Source organism: Lissotriton vulgaris, chromosome 9 (genome assembly GCF_964263255.1).
Source record: "Lissotriton vulgaris chromosome 9, aLisVul1.2, whole genome shotgun sequence".
Taxonomy (NCBI): domain Eukaryota; kingdom Metazoa; phylum Chordata; class Amphibia; order Caudata; family Salamandridae; genus Lissotriton; species Lissotriton vulgaris.
In genome coordinates this window covers 541172706-541191424 of record NC_141697.1, presented here as the reverse complement: position 1 = coordinate 541191424, position 18719 = coordinate 541172706, and the positions used below count along the sequence as shown (strand labels likewise).

At 44.9% G+C, this 18719-nt stretch overlaps 10 non-coding genes across 10 annotated transcripts; all 10 read left to right on the top strand.

The window, feature by feature from the left end:
* Positions 1 to 1044: 1044 nt before the first annotated feature.
* TRNAG-UCC (transfer RNA glycine (anticodon UCC)) lies at positions 1045 to 1116 on the top strand. The gene has a single exon. It is a non-coding gene; the product is annotated as a tRNA-Gly (tRNA).
* Positions 1117 to 5403: 4287 nt separating this feature from the next.
* On the top strand, positions 5404 to 5475 carry TRNAG-CCC (transfer RNA glycine (anticodon CCC)). Its single transcript has one exon. It is a non-coding gene; the product is annotated as a tRNA-Gly (tRNA).
* A 1522-nt stretch (positions 5476 to 6997) lies between these two features.
* On the top strand, positions 6998 to 7069 carry TRNAG-UCC (transfer RNA glycine (anticodon UCC)). The gene has a single exon. It is a non-coding gene; the product is annotated as a tRNA-Gly (tRNA).
* A 1533-nt stretch (positions 7070 to 8602) lies between these two features.
* Positions 8603 to 8674, top strand: TRNAG-CCC (transfer RNA glycine (anticodon CCC)). Its single transcript has one exon. It is a non-coding gene; the product is annotated as a tRNA-Gly (tRNA).
* Positions 8675 to 10196: 1522 nt separating this feature from the next.
* On the top strand, positions 10197 to 10268 carry TRNAG-UCC (transfer RNA glycine (anticodon UCC)). Its single transcript has one exon. It is a non-coding gene; the product is annotated as a tRNA-Gly (tRNA).
* Positions 10269 to 11801: 1533 nt separating this feature from the next.
* On the top strand, positions 11802 to 11873 carry TRNAG-CCC (transfer RNA glycine (anticodon CCC)). The gene has a single exon. It is a non-coding gene; the product is annotated as a tRNA-Gly (tRNA).
* Positions 11874 to 13395: 1522 nt separating this feature from the next.
* Positions 13396 to 13467, top strand: TRNAG-UCC (transfer RNA glycine (anticodon UCC)). The gene has a single exon. It is a non-coding gene; the product is annotated as a tRNA-Gly (tRNA).
* A 1533-nt stretch (positions 13468 to 15000) lies between these two features.
* On the top strand, positions 15001 to 15072 carry TRNAG-CCC (transfer RNA glycine (anticodon CCC)). Its single transcript has one exon. It is a non-coding gene; the product is annotated as a tRNA-Gly (tRNA).
* A 1502-nt stretch (positions 15073 to 16574) lies between these two features.
* TRNAG-UCC (transfer RNA glycine (anticodon UCC)) lies at positions 16575 to 16646 on the top strand. The gene has a single exon. It is a non-coding gene; the product is annotated as a tRNA-Gly (tRNA).
* A 1533-nt stretch (positions 16647 to 18179) lies between these two features.
* On the top strand, positions 18180 to 18251 carry TRNAG-CCC (transfer RNA glycine (anticodon CCC)). Its single transcript has one exon. It is a non-coding gene; the product is annotated as a tRNA-Gly (tRNA).
* The last annotated feature ends 468 nt before the right edge of the window (positions 18252 to 18719 follow it).

Sequence of the window (18719 nt, the reverse complement as noted above, 5' to 3'; positions counted from 1 at the left end):
AATCCAAGAGTCAGATGTCCATGGAAAGAACCACTCACTGAAGCAGGAATGTTGGAGGCTTCATATTCGCATAGTTTCCTGTCCAACGTCCACTCACGTCCCGAACGCTCCCAAACGCTCAAAAGCCTCACACCGGGTATATCTCTGGCTCCAAGGTAAAGCCAAATCCTGAGCATGCTAGTGCTAGGATCACAGAGCGAGAGAGAGATGGTTCAAGAGCTACTGTCTTGATAAAGGCCTGAAACGGCTAGTGCCTAAGAGTGTCTGACTTTCAGTTATGACTGATTGTGAGAGGGGAAGATGAAGTTTTTCTGCACCCAGCATGCCTTGGGATATACTTATGCAAATGAGGTGAGAGCCAGACCAATCCCATGCTACTCTGCCTAATGCTCCTTATCTGCATAAAAAGAACACTTTCACAACGGAGCAGAGTGGCGCAGCGGAAGCGTGCTGGGCCCATAACCCAGAGGTCGATGGATCGAAACCATCCTCTGCTAATTTTGCTTGATTTTACTTCCAAGGACCAAGCTGTCATTTCCACGCTACCAGCAAGGAAAAGCGCAAGCTTGTGCCAGCTATGTGAGAAAAGACTTCTCAACTATCTGTGTCTGCTGAAATACAAGAGAGGGATCGTCAAAAGCTCCACACTGTACTTTGAAAGTAAAGGCACACAATAATAAGCATGAATGACTGGTGGGACCTTCAAACACTTTTATGTGGAGGCTTTGAATTTCATTCTTCCCTTTTTTGTTCTGCTCTTATCTATCTCCTGGGCATTTCATGGAATGTTCTCTATTTCTCTTCCCTGCTTTGCTTCCCATGCTGCCTCTATGTGTTCATATCTATTATTTGTATTGCTGCTTTCCATTCTTCTCTTCTGCACAGCTTTGTCCTTGGTTTCAATCCCAGTTCCTTACCTTCTACAAAAACTTTCTATTGCTTTTCATGTTGGTATCTAAACCAAATGCACCATTGAAGCTGGTGCATGATAGTCATTGAACTCAGGGTCCTAATGTTTAGAACCGAGAGCGCAAAGATCTGAGGGCGTTGGTGGTATAGTGGTGAGCATAGCTGCCTTCCAAGCAGTTGACCCGGGTTCGATTCCCGGCCAACGCAATACAAATACTTATATATTCTGCAAGCAGGATATATTTTAAAGCAACATTTCACAAAATGGTAATATAATTAAGAGGTTAATCAGCCATTATATAAAAAATAAACAAATATGTAGGCAAGCATTTCGATCGCCCCTTCTGCTATATTCATTGTCCTAATATATGATAAGTTTCATAAAGCAGTGTCACCACTCACATGTAGTGGTAAAAAAATATGTTACAGTGGGCAGACAATGAAAGGGCTGAGGCCCAACCAGACATTTTAACTCCAGCATCTCTATGTTAAAAAGCATTTCCTAGGCAATATTTAGCCTCTGAAAAAAATATGCAAGATCCAGCAATAAATCTGGCAAAAGTCCCCAACATTTTGTGCATACTTGTGCCCTCACCTGAATGTAGCACCACCTTGTAGCCGTCGGAGGTAACTGCAGCTCACAAAATGTTTCATCAGAGGGCAAGTTTAGAGGAATCCAAAAGGCAGATGTCCATGGAAAGAGCCTCCGACTGCAGCAGGAAGTTTGGATGCTTCAAATTTGCATAGCTTCCAGTCCAACGTCCTCTCATGTACCGAACGCTCCCAAACGCTCTAAAGCCTTATACCGGTGTAGGAGAGTAGGGTCTGCTATCCTATGGTCACCCCAAATTTTTGCTTTTTGCTTCACTGGTTTCTGACTTAATGTGGCTGTGGGCCTGCTAATCAGACCCACAGCCTGCTGTTCTCTCTCTAAATTACTGCCAATGCACTCTAGGTGCATTACGAATTGGAACTGGTTCACCTTATGAGCCCCTGTAATAGTGCACCCTAGGTGCCCCGGGCATAGGTGTATCCAAGGCCTACCAGGGGCTGCAGCACGTATTGTGCCACCCCTGGCCTGGCCTCCATATTTGACACAACTGGCTGATCACTCAGCTGGGGTAAGTCGGTGTAACCACCTCTTACTTAGGTACAGTATGTCTGTGCCTAACCCTAAACTGGACACATATGTTCCTATCAGCCACTCCTATGGAAGGCCTCATCAATCCTGGAGGCAGAGTGCTTGGAAATATGTGAGATGGTGCTCTAGCATGAGCTGAGCCTGTCTGCAGCTGTCGGGAACAACTCCCTAAGCTGTTCCGGGATATTGCCATACCATATACTCTTAAGTGCATTATAATCCTCGCGGTTAAATGCTATCTTTGGTTTGGCTTTATCAAAACATGTCGAGTAAGGTGTCATACGAATTGGAATACTATCCCCTCGCCAATTCTGGCGACGGGGATAGCATTCCACCCTTCTAGAGGGACACGACATGTGTGTAGCCTTAACCCCGGTTAAAGTTAAACAGAGCCTCAGCTTCACAAAATGGACGCTGCCACCACAGACACAAGTCTGGCCTCCTGCTGCTGACCGAAACTCGGCAGATGGTGGCCTGGACAAAGGGTTTCCTGCCTTGGGAGGTGCGAGCACCACCCCAGACAGGATTTTGTGTATTGGGTAGGACAGGGCTGAATAGAATCAGACATGCCCGGGGCACACAAGGTGTCCCCGTGCATAGGCCAGCCCAAACCGGTTCTGGGGCCTTCCAGCCCCAGTCCTGGCGCGGAGCTGGACAAAGGAAAGGGGGTGTAACCGCCCCCCTTCCTGGTTCCTCCCAGAGGAGGGACCTAGTAGGTGATCCACCCCCTAGATTGGAATAAGAGGGGGAGCAGTGCCATTGCACAGCAGATCATCCCGAAATCAACTTAAAACTAAGAAGAAGACTGGACTTCGACATTCTGCTGCACAGAAGACTGAAGAAGAATCTCCCTTGTGGCCAAGGAGTGACCACCCTGTGAACACAGGCACCAACCAGCAACTCGACGTCTGCTTTGCCGCCGCCTCCCGCCGGAGCCCGAGCCCAGAGCCCGACAAGAACCAGATTCCCAGACCTCTCAGAGCCCGATCCACAGTCCCTGCAAAGAAGGGACCCGTGGAGGCACCGAGTGACGTGGGACCGGACCTCTTGGAAGACACTCGTAAAGCTGACTGCGCAGCTTCTGAGGCATCCTCGACGTTGTGCTTTGGGGACTGAGAACCCCCACCACCGAGCAGCCCTTGCACCGAAGATCAGCCCCCCAGCATCTCCACGATCTGCGTGGGGCCCTTTTGCACTGTGCCACTCGACGCGCCATCCCGGCCACTAGCCACGCGGCCAGCGGCCATCTTGGCGACGAACCCGAAGATTTAAACAGCAGGTCTGGTTGCTCCAGACCTACCCAAGCTCCTGTGAAAAGGAGCACTCGCTCTGACCTTGCTGGTCCGAGTGAACAGCATCTTTCAACTTCTGCGTGGCTTGCATTTGCCAAGGCCTGTTTGCTCCGATCAGGTCGCCGACACCGCCAACAGCGAGAAGCCTACGTGGGACAGCTCGTGACCGACTCCTGGACGTCCTCGACCCCGGGTATCCACGTGGCTGCAGAAAGAAGCTACCTGACAACGCCTGTTTGCACCCGACATCGCCTGGTTCCAATCTGGTTCCACGGTAGTCACTGGCTAGTGACTTTGAACACTGTCCCCTCTGCTTTCAGGTCTTCAACTCTTCAGATCCACCCTTGGATCCACCGGAACTCTTCTCATCGAGCCGCCTGCAGCATCTTCAGCTCCAAGCACCATCGACCAGCGTGACGAAACCCGACACATCTTCGACCCTGTGCACCCGCTTCCTGTGGGTGAGGTAACTCAGCTCCGCCGGTGCTCCTGCACTGGTACACATCCCAAGGGCCTGTGTTTTAAGTTTCAGCTCCGTAGGTCACTCGGAAGGTTCCTAACTTTCTAACTTTGTGCTTTTTACGCACCATAGACTTTGTATTGTAAAGTGCGTGCACTTTGAACACTGCATCCGAGTCCCGTGGGCCTTTCCCGACTTAGTTATTTCCAGTCTCGAATAGCTCCAGCGATTCCCAAGGCCCTAGGCCTCTTCACTTTCCTCCTGGTATCTCTTATACCACTTATTTAGTATATGGTTTAGGTGGCCCCTAGGGCTCATCCATATTGTGCAACTTTTGTGTATTTTAAACTGTCTTGGGATTTAACGCTTGTGCTTCTGTGCTCATAAAGAGTCCAGGGGATTTTAATAGTTAATAAATCAATATATATTTTCAATATATATCTGTGTGGTGTCCCTTTCATTTGGTATTCAAGGGGGTTGTGTATGGTATAACAGCTGGCTTCACATGCCTTTCAGAGTTTAGCCTAAGACTGCTTTGTCCACGTTACCACTAGGATAACTGGTCTACAAGGTTGAATTACAACCATCATCATAAGGGTTGCTTGGCATGGTACAAAGTGATCACTAGAACTAGTGAGCATTATATACCAGGCCAACTTCTCACAACCGGCAAGCCCTCACCGGGTAGATCTCTGGCTCCCAGGAAAAGCCAAATACTGAGCATGCAAGCACTAGGATCACAGAGAGAGAGAGAGACAGAGAGCGTCGGAGAGCTGTTGTCTTGTTAAAGGCCTGAAACGGCTAGTGCCTAAGAGGGTCTGGACTTTCAGTTGTGACTGATTGTGAGAGGGGAAGATAAAGATTTTCTGCACCCAGCATGCCTTGCGATATACTTAGGCAAATGAGGTGAGAGCCCGACCAATCCCACGTCACTTCTCTGAATGCCTCCTCATCTGCATAAAGAGAACACTTTCACAAAGGAGCAGAGTGGCGCAGCGGAAGCGTGCTGGGCCCATAACCCAGAGGTCGATGGATCGAAACCATCCTCTGCTAATTTTGCTTGATTTTCCTTCCAAGGACCAAGCTGTCATTTCCACATAGCCAGAAAGGAAAAGTGCAAGCTTGTGCCAGCTATGTGAGAAAAGACTTCTCAACTATTCGTGTCTGTGTAATACAAGAGTGATCGTGAAAGGTACAACCCTGTACTTTGAAAGTAAAGACACACAATTATAACCATAAATGACTGACTGGTGGGAGCTTCACACAACTTTCTGGGCATGCTTTGAATTTCATTCTTCCCTTTTTGTTCTGCTCTTATCTATCTCCTGGGCATTTCATGGAATGTTCTCTTTCTCTTCCCTGCTTTGCTTCCCATGCTGCCTATATATGCTAATTTCTACTATTTGTACTGTTGCTTTTCATTTCTTCTCTTCTGCACAACTTTGTCCTTGGTTTCAATCCCCAGTTCCTTACCCTCTGCAAAAAACGTTCTACTGCTTCTCATGTTGGTATCTAAACCAAATGCACCATTGAAGCTGGTGCAAGATAGTCATTGATTTCTGCAACGTAATATTTAGAACCGAGAGCTAACACATCAGAGGGCGTTGGTGGTATAGTGGTGAGCATAGCTGCTTCCCAAGCAGTTGACCCGGGTTCGATTCCCGGCCAACGCACTGAAAATACTTATATATTCTGCAAGCAGGATATATTGTAATGCAACATGTCACAAAATGGAAATTTCACGAACAGATTAATCAGCCATATATAAAAAAATAAACAAATACATGGGCAAACATCTCAATCGCACCTTCTGCTACATACATTGTCCTAATATATGATAAGTTTCATAAAGCAGAGTCACAACACACATGTGCTGGTAATAAATTTGTTACAGTGGGCAAGCAATGGAAGGGCTGAGGCCCGACCAGACATTGTAACTCCAGCATCTCTATGTTAAAAAGCATTTCTAGGCAATATCTAGCCTCTGAAAAAATATGCAAGATCCACCGATAAATCTGGCAAAAGTCCCTAACATTTTGTGCATACTTGTGCTCTCACCTGAATGTAGCGCCACCTTGTAGCTGTCGAAGGAAACTGCTGCTCACAAAATGTTTTATCAGAAGGCAAGTTGAGAGGAATCCAAGAGTCAGATGTCCATGGAAAGAACCACTCACTGAAGCAGGAATGTTGGAGGCTTCATATTCGCATAGTTTCCTGTCCAACGTCCACTCACGTCCCGAACGCTCCCAAACGCTCAAAAGCCTCACACCGGGCAAGCCCTCACCGGGTATATCTCTGGCTCCAAGGTAAAGCCAAATCCTGAGCATGCTAGTGCTAGGATCACAGAGCGAGAGAGAGATGGTTCAAGAGCTACTGTCTTGATAAAGGCCTGAAACGGCTAGTGCCTAAGAGTGTCTGACTTTCAGTTATGACTGATTGTGAGAGGGGAATATGAAGTTTTTCTGCACCCAGCATGCCTTGGGATATACTTATGCAAATGAGGTGAGAGCCAGACCAATCCCATGCTACTCTGCCTAATGCTCCTTATCTGCATAAAAAGAACACTTTCACAACGGAGCAGAGTGGCGCAGCGGAAGCGTGCTGGGCCCATAACCCAGAGGTCGATGGATCGAAACCATCCTCTGCTAATTTTGCTTGATTTTACTTCCAAGGACCAAGCTGTCATTTCCACGCTACCAGCAAGGAAAAGCGCAAGCTTGTGCCAGCTATGTGAGAAAAGACTTCTCAACTATCTGTGTCTGCTGAAATACAAGAGAGGGATCGTCAAAAGCTCCACACTGTACTTTGAAAGTAAAGGCACACAATAATAAGCATGAATGACTGGTGGGACCTTCAAACACTTTTATGTGGAGGCTTTGAATTTCATTCTTCCCTTTTTTGTTCTGCTCTTATCTATCTCCTGGGCATTTCATGGAATGTTCTCTATTTCTCTTCCCTGCTTTGCTTCCCATGCTGCCTCTATGTGTTCATATCTATTATTTGTATTGCTGCTTTCCATTCTTCTCTTCTGCACAGCTTTGTCCTTAGTTTCAATCCCAGTTCCTTACCCTCTACAAAAACTTTCTATTGCTTTTCATGTTGGTATCTAAACCAAATGCACCATTGAAGCTGGTGCATGATAGTCATTGAACTCAGGGTCCTAATGTTTAGAACCGAGAGCGCAAAGATCAGAGGGCGTTGGTGGTATAGTGGTGAGCATAGCTGCCTTCCAAGCAGTTGACCCGGGTTCGATTCCCGGCCAACGCAGTACAAATACTTATATATTCTGCAAGCAGGATATATTTTAAAGCAACATTTCACAAAATGGTAATATAATTAAGAGGTTAATCAGCCATTATATAAAAAATAAACAAATATGTAGGCAAGCATTTCGATCGCCCCTTCTGCTATATTCATTGTCCTAATATATGATAAGTTTCATAAAGCAGAGTCACCACTCACATGTACTGGTAAAAAAATATGTTACAGTGGGCAGACAATGAAAGGGCTGAGGCCCGACCAGACATTTTAACTCCAGCATCTCTATGTTAAAAAGCATTTCCTAGGCAATATTTAGCCTCTGAAAAAAATATGCAAGGTCCAGCAATAAATCTGGCAAAAGTCCCCAACATTTTGTGCATACTTGTGCCCTCACCTGAATGTAGCACCACCTTGTAGCCGTCGGAGGTAACTGCAGCTCACAAAATGTTTCATCAGAGGGCAAGTTTAGAGGAATCCAAAAGGCAGATGTCCATGGAAAGAGCCTCCGACTGCAGCAGGAAGTTTGGATGCTTCAAATTTGCATAGCTTCCAGTCCAACGTCCTCTCATGTACCGAACGCTCCCAAACGCTCTAAAGCCTTATACCGGCAAGCCCTCACCGGGTAGATCTCTGGCTCCCAGGAAAAGCCAAATACTGAGCATGCAAGCACTAGGATCACAGAGAGAGAGAGAGACAGAGAGCGTCGGAGAGCTGTTGTCTTGTTAAAGGCCTGAAACGGCTAGTGCCTAAGAGGGTCTGGACTTTCAGTTGTGACTGATTGTGAGAGGGGAAGATAAAGATTTTCTGCACCCAGCATGCCTTGCGATATACTTAGGCAAATGAGGTGAGAGCCCGACCAATCCCACGTCACTTCTCTGAATGCCTCCTCATCTGCATAAAGAGAACACTTTCACAAAGGAGCAGAGTGGCGCAGCGGAAGCGTGCTGGGCCCATAACCCAGAGGTCGATGGATCGAAACCATCCTCTGCTAATTTTGCTTGATTTTCCTTCCAAGGACCAAGCTGTCATTTCCACATAGCCAGAAAGGAAAAGTGCAAGCTTGTGCCAGCTATGTGAGAAAAGACTTCTCAACTATTCGTGTCTGTGTAATACAAGAGTGATCGTGAAAGGTACAACCCTGTACTTTGAAAGTAAAGACACACAATTATAACCATAAATGACTGACTGGTGGGAGCTTCACACAACTTTCTGGGCATGCTTTGAATTTCATTCTTCCCTTTTTGTTCTGCTCTTATCTATCTCCTGGGCATTTCATGGAATGTTCTCTTTCTCTTCCCTGCTTTGCTTCCCATGCTGCCTATATATGCTCATTTCTACTATTTGTACTGTTGCTTTTCATTTCTTCTCTTCTGCACAACTTTGTCCTTGGTTTCAATCCCCAGTTCCTTACCCTCTGCAAAAAACGTTCTACTGCTTCTCATGTTGGTATCTAAACCAAATGCACCATTGAAGCTGGTGCAAGATAGTCATTGATTTCTGCAACGTAATATTTAGAACCGAGAGCTAACACATCAGAGGGCGTTGGTGGTATAGTGGTGAGCATAGCTGCTTCCCAAGCAGTTGACCCGGGTTCGATTCCCGGCCAACGCACTGAAAATACTTATATATTCTGCAAGCAGGATATATTGTAATGCAACATGTCACAAAATGGAAATTTCACGAACAGATTAATCAGCCATATATAAAAAAATAAACAAATACGTGGGCAAACATCTCAATCGCACCTTCTGCTACATACATTGTCCTAATATATGATAAGTTTCATAAAGCAGAGTCACAACACACATGTGCTGGTAATAAATTTGTTACAGTGGGCAAGCAATGGAAGGGCTGAGGCCCGACCAGACATTGTAACTCCAGCATCTCTATGTTAAAAAGCATTTCTAGGCAATATCTAGCCTCTGAAAAAATATGCAAGATCCACCGATAAATCTGGCAAAAGTCCCTAACATTTTGTGCATACTTGTGCTCTCACCTGAATGTAGCGCCACCTTGTAGCTGTCGAAGGAAACTGCTGCTCACAAAATGTTTTATCAGAAGGCAAGTTGAGAGGAATCCAAGAGTCAGATGTCCATGGAAAGAACCACTCACTGAAGCAGGAATGTTGGAGGCTTCATATTCGCATAGTTTCCTGTCCAACGTCCACTCACGTCCCGAACGCTCCCAAACGCTCAAAAGCCTCACACCGGGCAAGCCCTCACCGGGTATATCTCTGGCTCCAAGGTAAAGCCAAATCCTGAGCATGCTAGTGCTAGGATCACAGAGCAAGAGAGAGATGGTTCAAGAGCTACTGTCTTGATAAAGGCCTGAAACGGCTAGTGCCTAAGAGTGTCTGACTTTCAGTTATGACTGATTGTGAGAGGGGAAGATGAAGTTTTTCTGCACCCAGCATGCCTTGGGATATACTTATGCAAATGAGGTGAGAGCCAGACCAATCCCATGCTACTCTGCCTAATGCTCCTTATCTGCATAAAAAGAACACTTTCACAACGGAGCAGAGTGGCGCAGCGGAAGCGTGCTGGGCCCATAACCCAGAGGTCGATGGATCGAAACCATCCTCTGCTAATTTTGCTTGATTTTACTTCCAAGGACCAAGCTGTCATTTCCACGCTACCAGCAAGGAAAAGCGCAAGCTTGTGCCAGCTATGTGAGAAAAGACTTCTCAACTATCTGTGTCTGCTGAAATACAAGAGAGGGATCGTCAAAAGCTCCACACTGTACTTTGAAAGTAAAGGCACACAATAATAAGCATGAATGACTGGTGGGACCTTCAAACACTTTTATGTGGAGGCTTTGAATTTCATTCTTCCCTTTTTTGTTCTGCTCTTATCTATCTCCTGGGCATTTCATGGAATGTTCTCTATTTCTCTTCCCTGCTTTGCTTCCCATGCTGCCTCTATGTGTTCATATCTATTATTTGTATTGCTGCTTTCCATTCTTCTCTTCTGCACAGCTTTGTCCTTGGTTTCAATCCCAGTTCCTTACCTTCTACAAAAACTTTCTATTGCTTTTCATGTTGGTATCTAAACCAAATGCACCATTGAAGCTGGTGCATGATAGTCATTGAACTCAGGGTCCTAATGTTTAGAACCGAGAGCGCAAAGATCTGAGGGCGTTGGTGGTATAGTGGTGAGCATAGCTGCCTTCCAAGCAGTTGACCCGGGTTCGATTCCCGGCCAACGCAATACAAATACTTATATATTCTGCAAGCAGGATATATTTTAAAGCAACATTTCACAAAATGGTAATATAATTAAGAGGTTAATCAGCCATTATATAAAAAATAAACAAATATGTAGGCAAGCATTTCGATCGCCCCTTCTGCTATATTCATTGTCCTAATATATGATAAGTTTCATAAAGCAGTGTCACCACTCACATGCAGTGGTAAAAAAATATGTTACAGTGGGCAGACAATGAAAGGGCTGAGGCCCAACCAGACATTTTAACTCCAGCATCTCTATGTTAAAAAGCATTTCCTAGGCAATATTTAGCCTCTGAAAAAAATATGCAAGATCCAGCAATAAATCTGGCAAAAGTCCCCAACATTTTGTGCATACTTGTGCCCTCACCTGAATGTAGCACCACCTTGTAGCCGTCGGAGGTAACTGCAGCTCACAAAATGTTTCATCAGAGGGCAAGTTTAGAGGAATCCAAAAGGCAGATGTCCATGGAAAGAGCCTCCGACTGCAGCAGGAAGTTTGGATGCTTCAAATTTGCATAGCTTCCAGTCCAACGTCCTCTCATGTACCGAACGCTCCCAAACGCTCTAAAGCCTTATACCGGCAAGCCCTCACCGGGTAGATCTCTGGCTCCCAGGAAAAGCCAAATACTGAGCATGCAAGCACTAGGATCACAGAGAGAGAGAGAGACAGAGAGCGTCGGAGAGCTGTTGTCTTGTTAAAGGCCTGAAACGGCTAGTGCCTAAGAGGGTCTGGACTTTCAGTTGTGACTGATTGTGAGAGGGGAAGATAAAGATTTTCTGCACCCAGCATGCCTTGCGATATACTTAGGCAAATGAGGTGAGAGCCCGACCAATCCCACGTCACTTCTCTGAATGCCTCCTCATCTGCATAAAGAGAACACTTTCACAAAGGAGCAGAGTGGCGCAGCGGAAGCGTGCTGGGCCCATAACCCAGAGGTCGATGGATCGAAACCATCCTCTGCTAATTTTGCTTGATTTTCCTTCCAAGGACCAAGCTGTCATTTCCACATAGCCAGAAAGGAAAAGTGCAAGCTTGTGCCAGCTATGTGAGAAAAGACTTCTCAACTATTCGTGTCTGTGTAATACAAGAGTGATCGTGAAAGGTACAACCCTGTACTTTGAAAGTAAAGACACACAATTATAACCATAAATGACTGACTGGTGGGAGCTTCACACAACTTTCTGGGCATGCTTTGAATTTCATTCTTCCCTTTTTGTTCTGCTCTTATCTATCTCCTGGGCATTTCATGGAATGTTCTCTTTCTCTTCCCTGCTTTGCTTCCCATGCTGCCTATATATGCTCATTTCTACTATTTGTACTGTTGCTTTTCATTTCTTCTCTTCTGCACAACTTTGTCCTTGGTTTCAATCCCCAGTTCCTTACCCACTGCAAAAAACGTTCTACTGCTTCTCATGTTGGTATCTAAACCAAATGCACCATTGAAGCTGGTGCAAGATAGTCATTGATTTCTGCAACGTAAAATTTAGAACCGAGAGCTAACACATCAGAGGGCGTTGGTGGTATAGTGGTGAGCATAGCTGCTTCCCAAGCAGTTGACCCGGGTTCGATTCCCGGCCAACGCACTGAAAATACTTATATATTCTGCAAGCAGGATATATTGTAATGCAACATGTCACAAAATGGAAATTTCACGAACAGATTAATCAGCCATATATAAAAAAATAAACAAATACGTGGGCAAACATCTCAATCGCACCTTCTGCTACATACATTGTCCTAATATATGATAAGTTTCATAAAGCAGAGTCACAACACACATGTGCTGGTAATAAATTTGTTACAGTGGGCAAACAATGGAAGGGCTGAGGCCCGACCAGACATTGTAACTCCAGCATCTCTATGTTAAAAAGCATTTCTAGGCAATATCTAGCCTCTGAAAAAATATGCAAGATCCACCGATAAATCTGGCAAAAGTCCCTAACATTTTGTGCATACTTGTGCTCTCACCTGAATGTAGCGCCACCTTGTAGCTGTCGAAGGAAACTGCTGCTCACAAAATGTTTTATCAGAAGGCAAGTTGAGAGGAATCCAAGAGTCAGATGTCCATGGAAAGAACCATTCACTGAAGCAGGAATGTTGGAGGCTTCATATTCGCATAGTTTCCTGTCCAACGTCCACTCACGTCCCGAACGCTCCCAAACGCTCAAAAGCCTCACACCGGGCAAGCCCTCACCGGGTATATCTCTGGCTCCAAGGTAAAGCCAAATCCTGAGCATGCTAGTGCTAGGATCACAGAGCGAGAGAGAGATGGTTCAAGAGCTACTGTCTTGATAAAGGCCTGAAACGGCTAGTGCCTAAGAGTGTCTGACTTTCAGTTATGACTGATTGTGAGAGGGGAATATGAAGTTTTTCTGCACCCAGCATGCCTTGGGATATACTTATGCAAATGAGGTGAGAGCCAGACCAATCCCATGCTACTCTGCCTAATGCTCCTTATCTGCATAAAAAGAACACTTTCACAACGGAGCAGAGTGGCGCAGCGGAAGCGTGCTGGGCCCATAACCCAGAGGTCGATGGATCGAAACCATCCTCTGCTAATTTTGCTTGATTTTACTTCCAAGGACCAAGCTGTCATTTCCACGCTACCAGCAAGGAAAAGCGCAAGCTTGTGCCAGCTATGTGAGAAAAGACTTCTCAACTATCTGTGTCTGCTGAAATACAAGAGAGGGATCGTCAAAAGCTCCACACTGTACTTTGAAAGTAAAGGCACACAATAATAAGCATGAATGACTGGTGGGACCTTCAAACACTTTTATGTGGAGGCTTTGAATTTCATTCTTCCCTTTTTTGTTCTGCTCTTATCTATCTCCTGGGCATTTCATGGAATGTTCTCTATTTCTCTTCCCTGCTTTGCTTCCCATGCTGCCTCTATGTGTTCATATCTATTATTTGTATTGCTGCTTTCCATTCTTCTCTTCTGCACAGCTTTGTCCTTAGTTTCAATCCCAGTTCCTTACCCTCTACAAAAACTTTCTATTGCTTTTCATGTTGGTATCTAAACCAAATGCACCATTGAAGCTGGTGCATGATAGTCATTGAACTCAGGGTCCTAATGTTTAGAACCGAGAGCACAAAGATCAGAGGGCGTTGGTGGTATAGTGGTGAGCATAGCTGCCTTCCAAGCAGTTGACCCGGGTTCGATTCCCGGCCAACGCAGTACAAATACTTATATATTCTGCAAGCAGGATATATTTTAAAGCAACATTTCACAAAATGGTAATATAATTAAGAGGTTAATCAGCCATTATATAAAAAATAAACAAATATGTAGGCAAGCATTTCGATCGCCCCTTCTGCTATATTCATTGTCCTAATATATGATAAGTTTCATAAAGCAGAGTCACCACTCACATGTACTGGTAAAAAAATATGTTACAGTGGGCAGACAATGAAAGGGCTGAGGCCCGACCAGACATTTTAACTCCAGCATCTCTATGTTAAAAAGCATTTCCTAGGCAACATTTAGCCTCTGAAAAAAATATGCAAGGTCCAGCAATAAATCTGGCAAAAGTCCCCAACATTTTGTGCATACTTGTGCCCTCACCTGAATGTAGCACCACCTTGTAGCCGTCGGAGGTAACTGCAGCTCACAAAATGTTTCATCAGAGGGCAAGTTTAGAGGAATCCAAAAGGCAGATGTCCATGGAAAGAGCCTCCGACTGCAGCAGGAAGTTTGGATGCTTCAAATTTGCATAGCTTCCAGTCCAACGTCCTCTCATGTACCGAACGCTCCCAAACGCTCTAAAGCCTTATACCGGCAAGCCCTCACCGGGTAGATCTCTGGCTCCCAGGAAAAGCCAAATACTGAGCATGCAAGCACTAGGATCACAGAGAGAGAGAGAGACAGAGAGCGTCGGAGAGCTGTTGTCTTGTTAAAGGCCTGAAACGGCTAGTGCCTAAGAGGGTCTGGACTTTCAGTTGTGACTGATTGTGAGAGGGGAAGATAAAGATTTTCTGCACCCAGCATGCCTTGCGATATACTTAGGCAAATGAGGTGAGAGCCCGACCAATCCCACGTCACTTCTCTGAATGCCTCCTCATCTGCATAAAGAGAACACTTTCACAAAGGAGCAGAGTGGCGCAGCGGAAGCGTGCTGGGCCCATAACCCAGAGGTCGATGGATCGAAACCATCCTCTGCTAATTTTGCTTGATTTTCCTTCCAAGGACCAAGCTGTCATTTCCACATAGCCAGAAAGGAAAAGTGCAAGCTTGTGCCAGCTATGTGAGAAAAGACTTCTCAACTATTCGTGTCTGTGTAATACAAGAGTGATCGTGAAAGGTACAACCCTGTACTTTGAAAGTAAAGACACACAATTATAACCATAAATGACTGACTGGTGGGAGCTTCACACAACTTTCTGGGCATGCTTTGAATTTCATTCTTCCCTTTTTGTTCTGCTCTTATCTATCTCCTGGGCATTTCATGGAATGTTCTCTTTCTCTTCCCTGCTTTGCTTCCCATGCTGCCTATATATGCTCATTTCTACTATTTGTACTGTTGCTTTTCATTTCTTCTCTTCTGCACAACTTTGTCCTTGGTTTCAATCCCCAGTTCCTTACCCTCTGCAAAAAACGTTCTACTGCTTCTCATGTTGGTATCTAAACCAAATGCACCATTGAAGCTGGTGCAAGATAGTCATTGATTTCTGCAACGTAATATTTAGAACCGAGAGCTAACACATCAGAGGGCGTTGGTGGTATAGTGGTGAGCATAGCTGCTTCCCAAGCAGTTGACCCGGGTTCGATTCCCGGCCAACGCACTGAAAATACTTATATATTCTGCAAGCAGGATATATTGTAATGCAACATGTCACAAAATGGAAATTTCACGAACAGATTAATCAGCCATATATAAAAAAATAAACAAATACGTGGGCAAACATCTCAATCGCACCTTCTGCTACATACATTGTCCTAATATATGATAAGTTTCATAAAGCAGAGTCACAACACACATGTGCTGGTAATAAATTTGTTACAGTGGGCAAACAATGGAAGGGCTGAGGCCCGACCAGACATTGTAACTCCAGCATCTCTATGTTAAAAAGCATTTCTAGGCAATATCTAGCCTCTGAAAAAAATATGCAAGATCCACCGATAAATCTGGCAAAAGTCCCTAACATTTTGTGCATACTTGTGCTCTCACCTGAATGTAGCGCCACCTTGTAGCTGTCGAAGGAAACTGCTGCTCACAAAATGTTTTATCAGAAGGCAAGTTGAGAGGAATCCAAGAGTCAGATGTCCATGGAAAGAACCACTCACTGAAGCAGGAATGTTGGAGGCTTCATATTCGCATAGTTTCCTGTCCAACGTCCACAACGCTCCCAAACGCTCAAAAGCCTCGCCCTCACCGGGTATATCTCTGGCTCCAAGGTAAAGCCAAATCCTGAGCATGCTAGTGCTAGGATCACAGAGCGAGAGAGAGATGGTTCAAGAGCTACTGTCTTGATAAAGGCCTGAAACGGCTAGTGCCTAAGAGTGTCTGACTTTCAGTTATGACTGATTGTGAGAGGGGAAGATGAAGTTTTTCTGCACCCAGCATGCCTTGGGATATACTTATGCAAATGAGGTGAGAGCCAGACCAATCCCATGCTACTCTGCCTAATGCTCCTTATCTGCATAAAAAGAACACTTTCACAACGGAGCAGAGTGGCGCAGCGGAAGCGTGCTGGGCCCATAACCCAGAGGTCGATGGATCGAAACCATCCTCTGCTAATTTTGCTTGATTTTACTTCCAAGGACCAAGCTGTCATTTCCACGCTACCAGCAAGGAAAAGCGCAAGCTTGTGCCAGCTATGTGAGAAAAGACTTCTCAACTATCTGTGTCTGCTGAAATACAAGAGAGGGATCGTCAAAGGCTCCACACTGTACTTTGAAAGTAAAGGCACACAATAATAAGCATGAATGACTGGTGGGACCTTCAAACACTTTTATGTGGAGGCTTTGAATTTCATTCTTCCCTTTTTTGTTCTGCTCTTATCTATCTCCTGGGCATTTCATGGAATGTTCTCTATTTCTCTTCCCTGCTTTGCTTCCCATGCTGCCTCTATGTGTTCATATCTATTATTTGTATTGCTGCTTTCCATTCTTCTCTTCTGCACAGCTTTGTCCTTGGTTTCAATCCCAGTTCCTTAACCTCTACAAAAACTTTCTATTGCTTTTCATGTTGGTATCTAAACCAAATGCACCATTGAAGCTGGTGCATGATAGTCATTGAACTCAGGGTCCTAATGTTTAGAACCGAGAGCGCAAAGATCAGAGGGCGTTGGTGGTATAGTGGTGAGCATAGCTGCCTTCCAAGCAGTTGACCCGGGTTCGATTCCCGGCCAACGCAGTACAAATACTTATATATTCTGCAAGCAGGATATATTTTAAAGCAACATTTCACAAAATAGTAATATAATTAAGAGGTTAATCAGCCATTATATAAAAAATAAACAAATATGTAGGCAAGCATTTCGATCGCCCCTTCTGCTATATTCATTGTCCTAATATAAGATAAGTTTCATAAAGCAGAGTCACCACTCACATGTAGTGGTAAAAAAATATGTTACAGTGGGCAGACAATGAAAGGGCTGAGGCCCAACCAGACATTTTAACTCCAGCATCTCTATGTTAAAAAGCATTTCCTAGGCAATATTTAGCCTCTGAAAAAAATATGCAAGATCCAGCAATAAATCTGGCAAAAGTCCCCAACATTTTGTGCATACTTGTGCCCTCACCTGAATGTAGCACCACCTTGTAGCCGTCGGAGGTAACTGCAGCTCACAAAATGTTTCATCAGAGGGCAAGTTTAGAGGAATCCAAAAGGCAGATGTCCATGGAAAGAGCCTCCGACTGCAGCAGGAAGTTTGGATGCTTCAAATTTGCATAGCTTCCAGTCCAACGTCCTCTCATGTACCGAACGCTCCCAAACGCTCTAAAGCCTTATACCGGCAAGCCCTCACCGGGTAGATCTCTGGCTCCCAGGAAAAGCCAAATACTGAGCATGCAAGCACTAGGATCACAGAGAGAGAGAGAGACAGAGAGCGTCGGAGAGCTGTTGTCTTGTTAAAGGCCTGAAACGGCTAGTGCCTAAGAGGGTCTGGACTTTCAGTTGTGACTGATTGTGAGAGGGGAAGATAAAGATTTTCTGCACCCAGCATGCCTTGCGATATACTTAGGCAAATGAGGTGAGAGCCCGACCAATCCCACGTCACTTCTCTGAATGCCTCCTCATCTGCATAAAGAGAACACTTTCACAAAGGAGCAGAGTGGCGCAGCGGAAGCGTGCTGGGCCCATAACCCAGAGGTCGATGGATCGAAACCATCCTCTGCTAATTTTGCTTGATTTTCCTTCCAAGGACCAAGCTGTCATTTCCACATAGCCAGAAAGGAAAAGTGCAAGCTTGTGCCAGCTATGTGAGAAAAGACTTCTCAACTATTCGTGTCTGTGTAATACAAGAGTGATCGTGAAAGGTACAACCCTGTACTTTGAAAGTAAAGACACACAATTATAACCATAAATGACTGACTGGTGGGAGCTTCACACAACTTTCTGGGCATGCTTTGAATTTCATTCTTCCCTTTTTGTTCTGCTCTTATCTATCTCCTGGGCATTTCATGGAATGTTCTCTTTCTCTTCCCTGCTTTGCTTCCCATGCTGCCTATATATGCTCATTTCTACTATTTGTACTGTTGCTTTTCATTTCTTCTCTTCTGCACAACTTTGTCCTTGGTTTCAATCCCCAGTTCCTTACCCTCTGCAAAAAACGTTCTACTGCTTCTCATGTTGGTATCTAAACCAAATGCACCATTGAAGCTGGTGCAAGATAGTCATTGATTTCTGCAACGTAATATTTAGAACCGAGAGCTAACACATCAGAGGGCGTTGGTGGTATAGTGGTGAGCATAGCTGCTTCCCAAGCAGTTGACCCGGGTTCGATTCCCGGCCAACGCACTGAAAATACTTATATATTCTGCAAGCAGGATATATTGTAATGCAACATGTCACAAAATGGAAATTTCACGAACAGATTAATCAGCCATATATAAAAAAATAAACAAATACATGGGCAAACATCTCAATCGCACCTTCTGCTACATACATTGTCCTAATATATGATAAGTTTCATAAAGCAGAGTCACAACACACATGTGCTGGTAATAAATTTGTTACAGTGGGCAAGCAATGGAAGGGCTGAGGCCCGACCAGACATTGTAACTCCAGCATCTCTATGTTAAAAAGCATTTCTAGGCAATATCTAGCCTCTGAAAAAATATGCAAGATCCACCGATAAATCTGGCAAAAGTCCCTAACATTTTGTGCATACTTGTGCTCTCACCTGAATGTAGCGCCACCTTGTAGCTGTCGAAGGAAACTGCTGCTCACAAAATGTTTTATCAGAAGGCAAGTTGAGAGGAATCC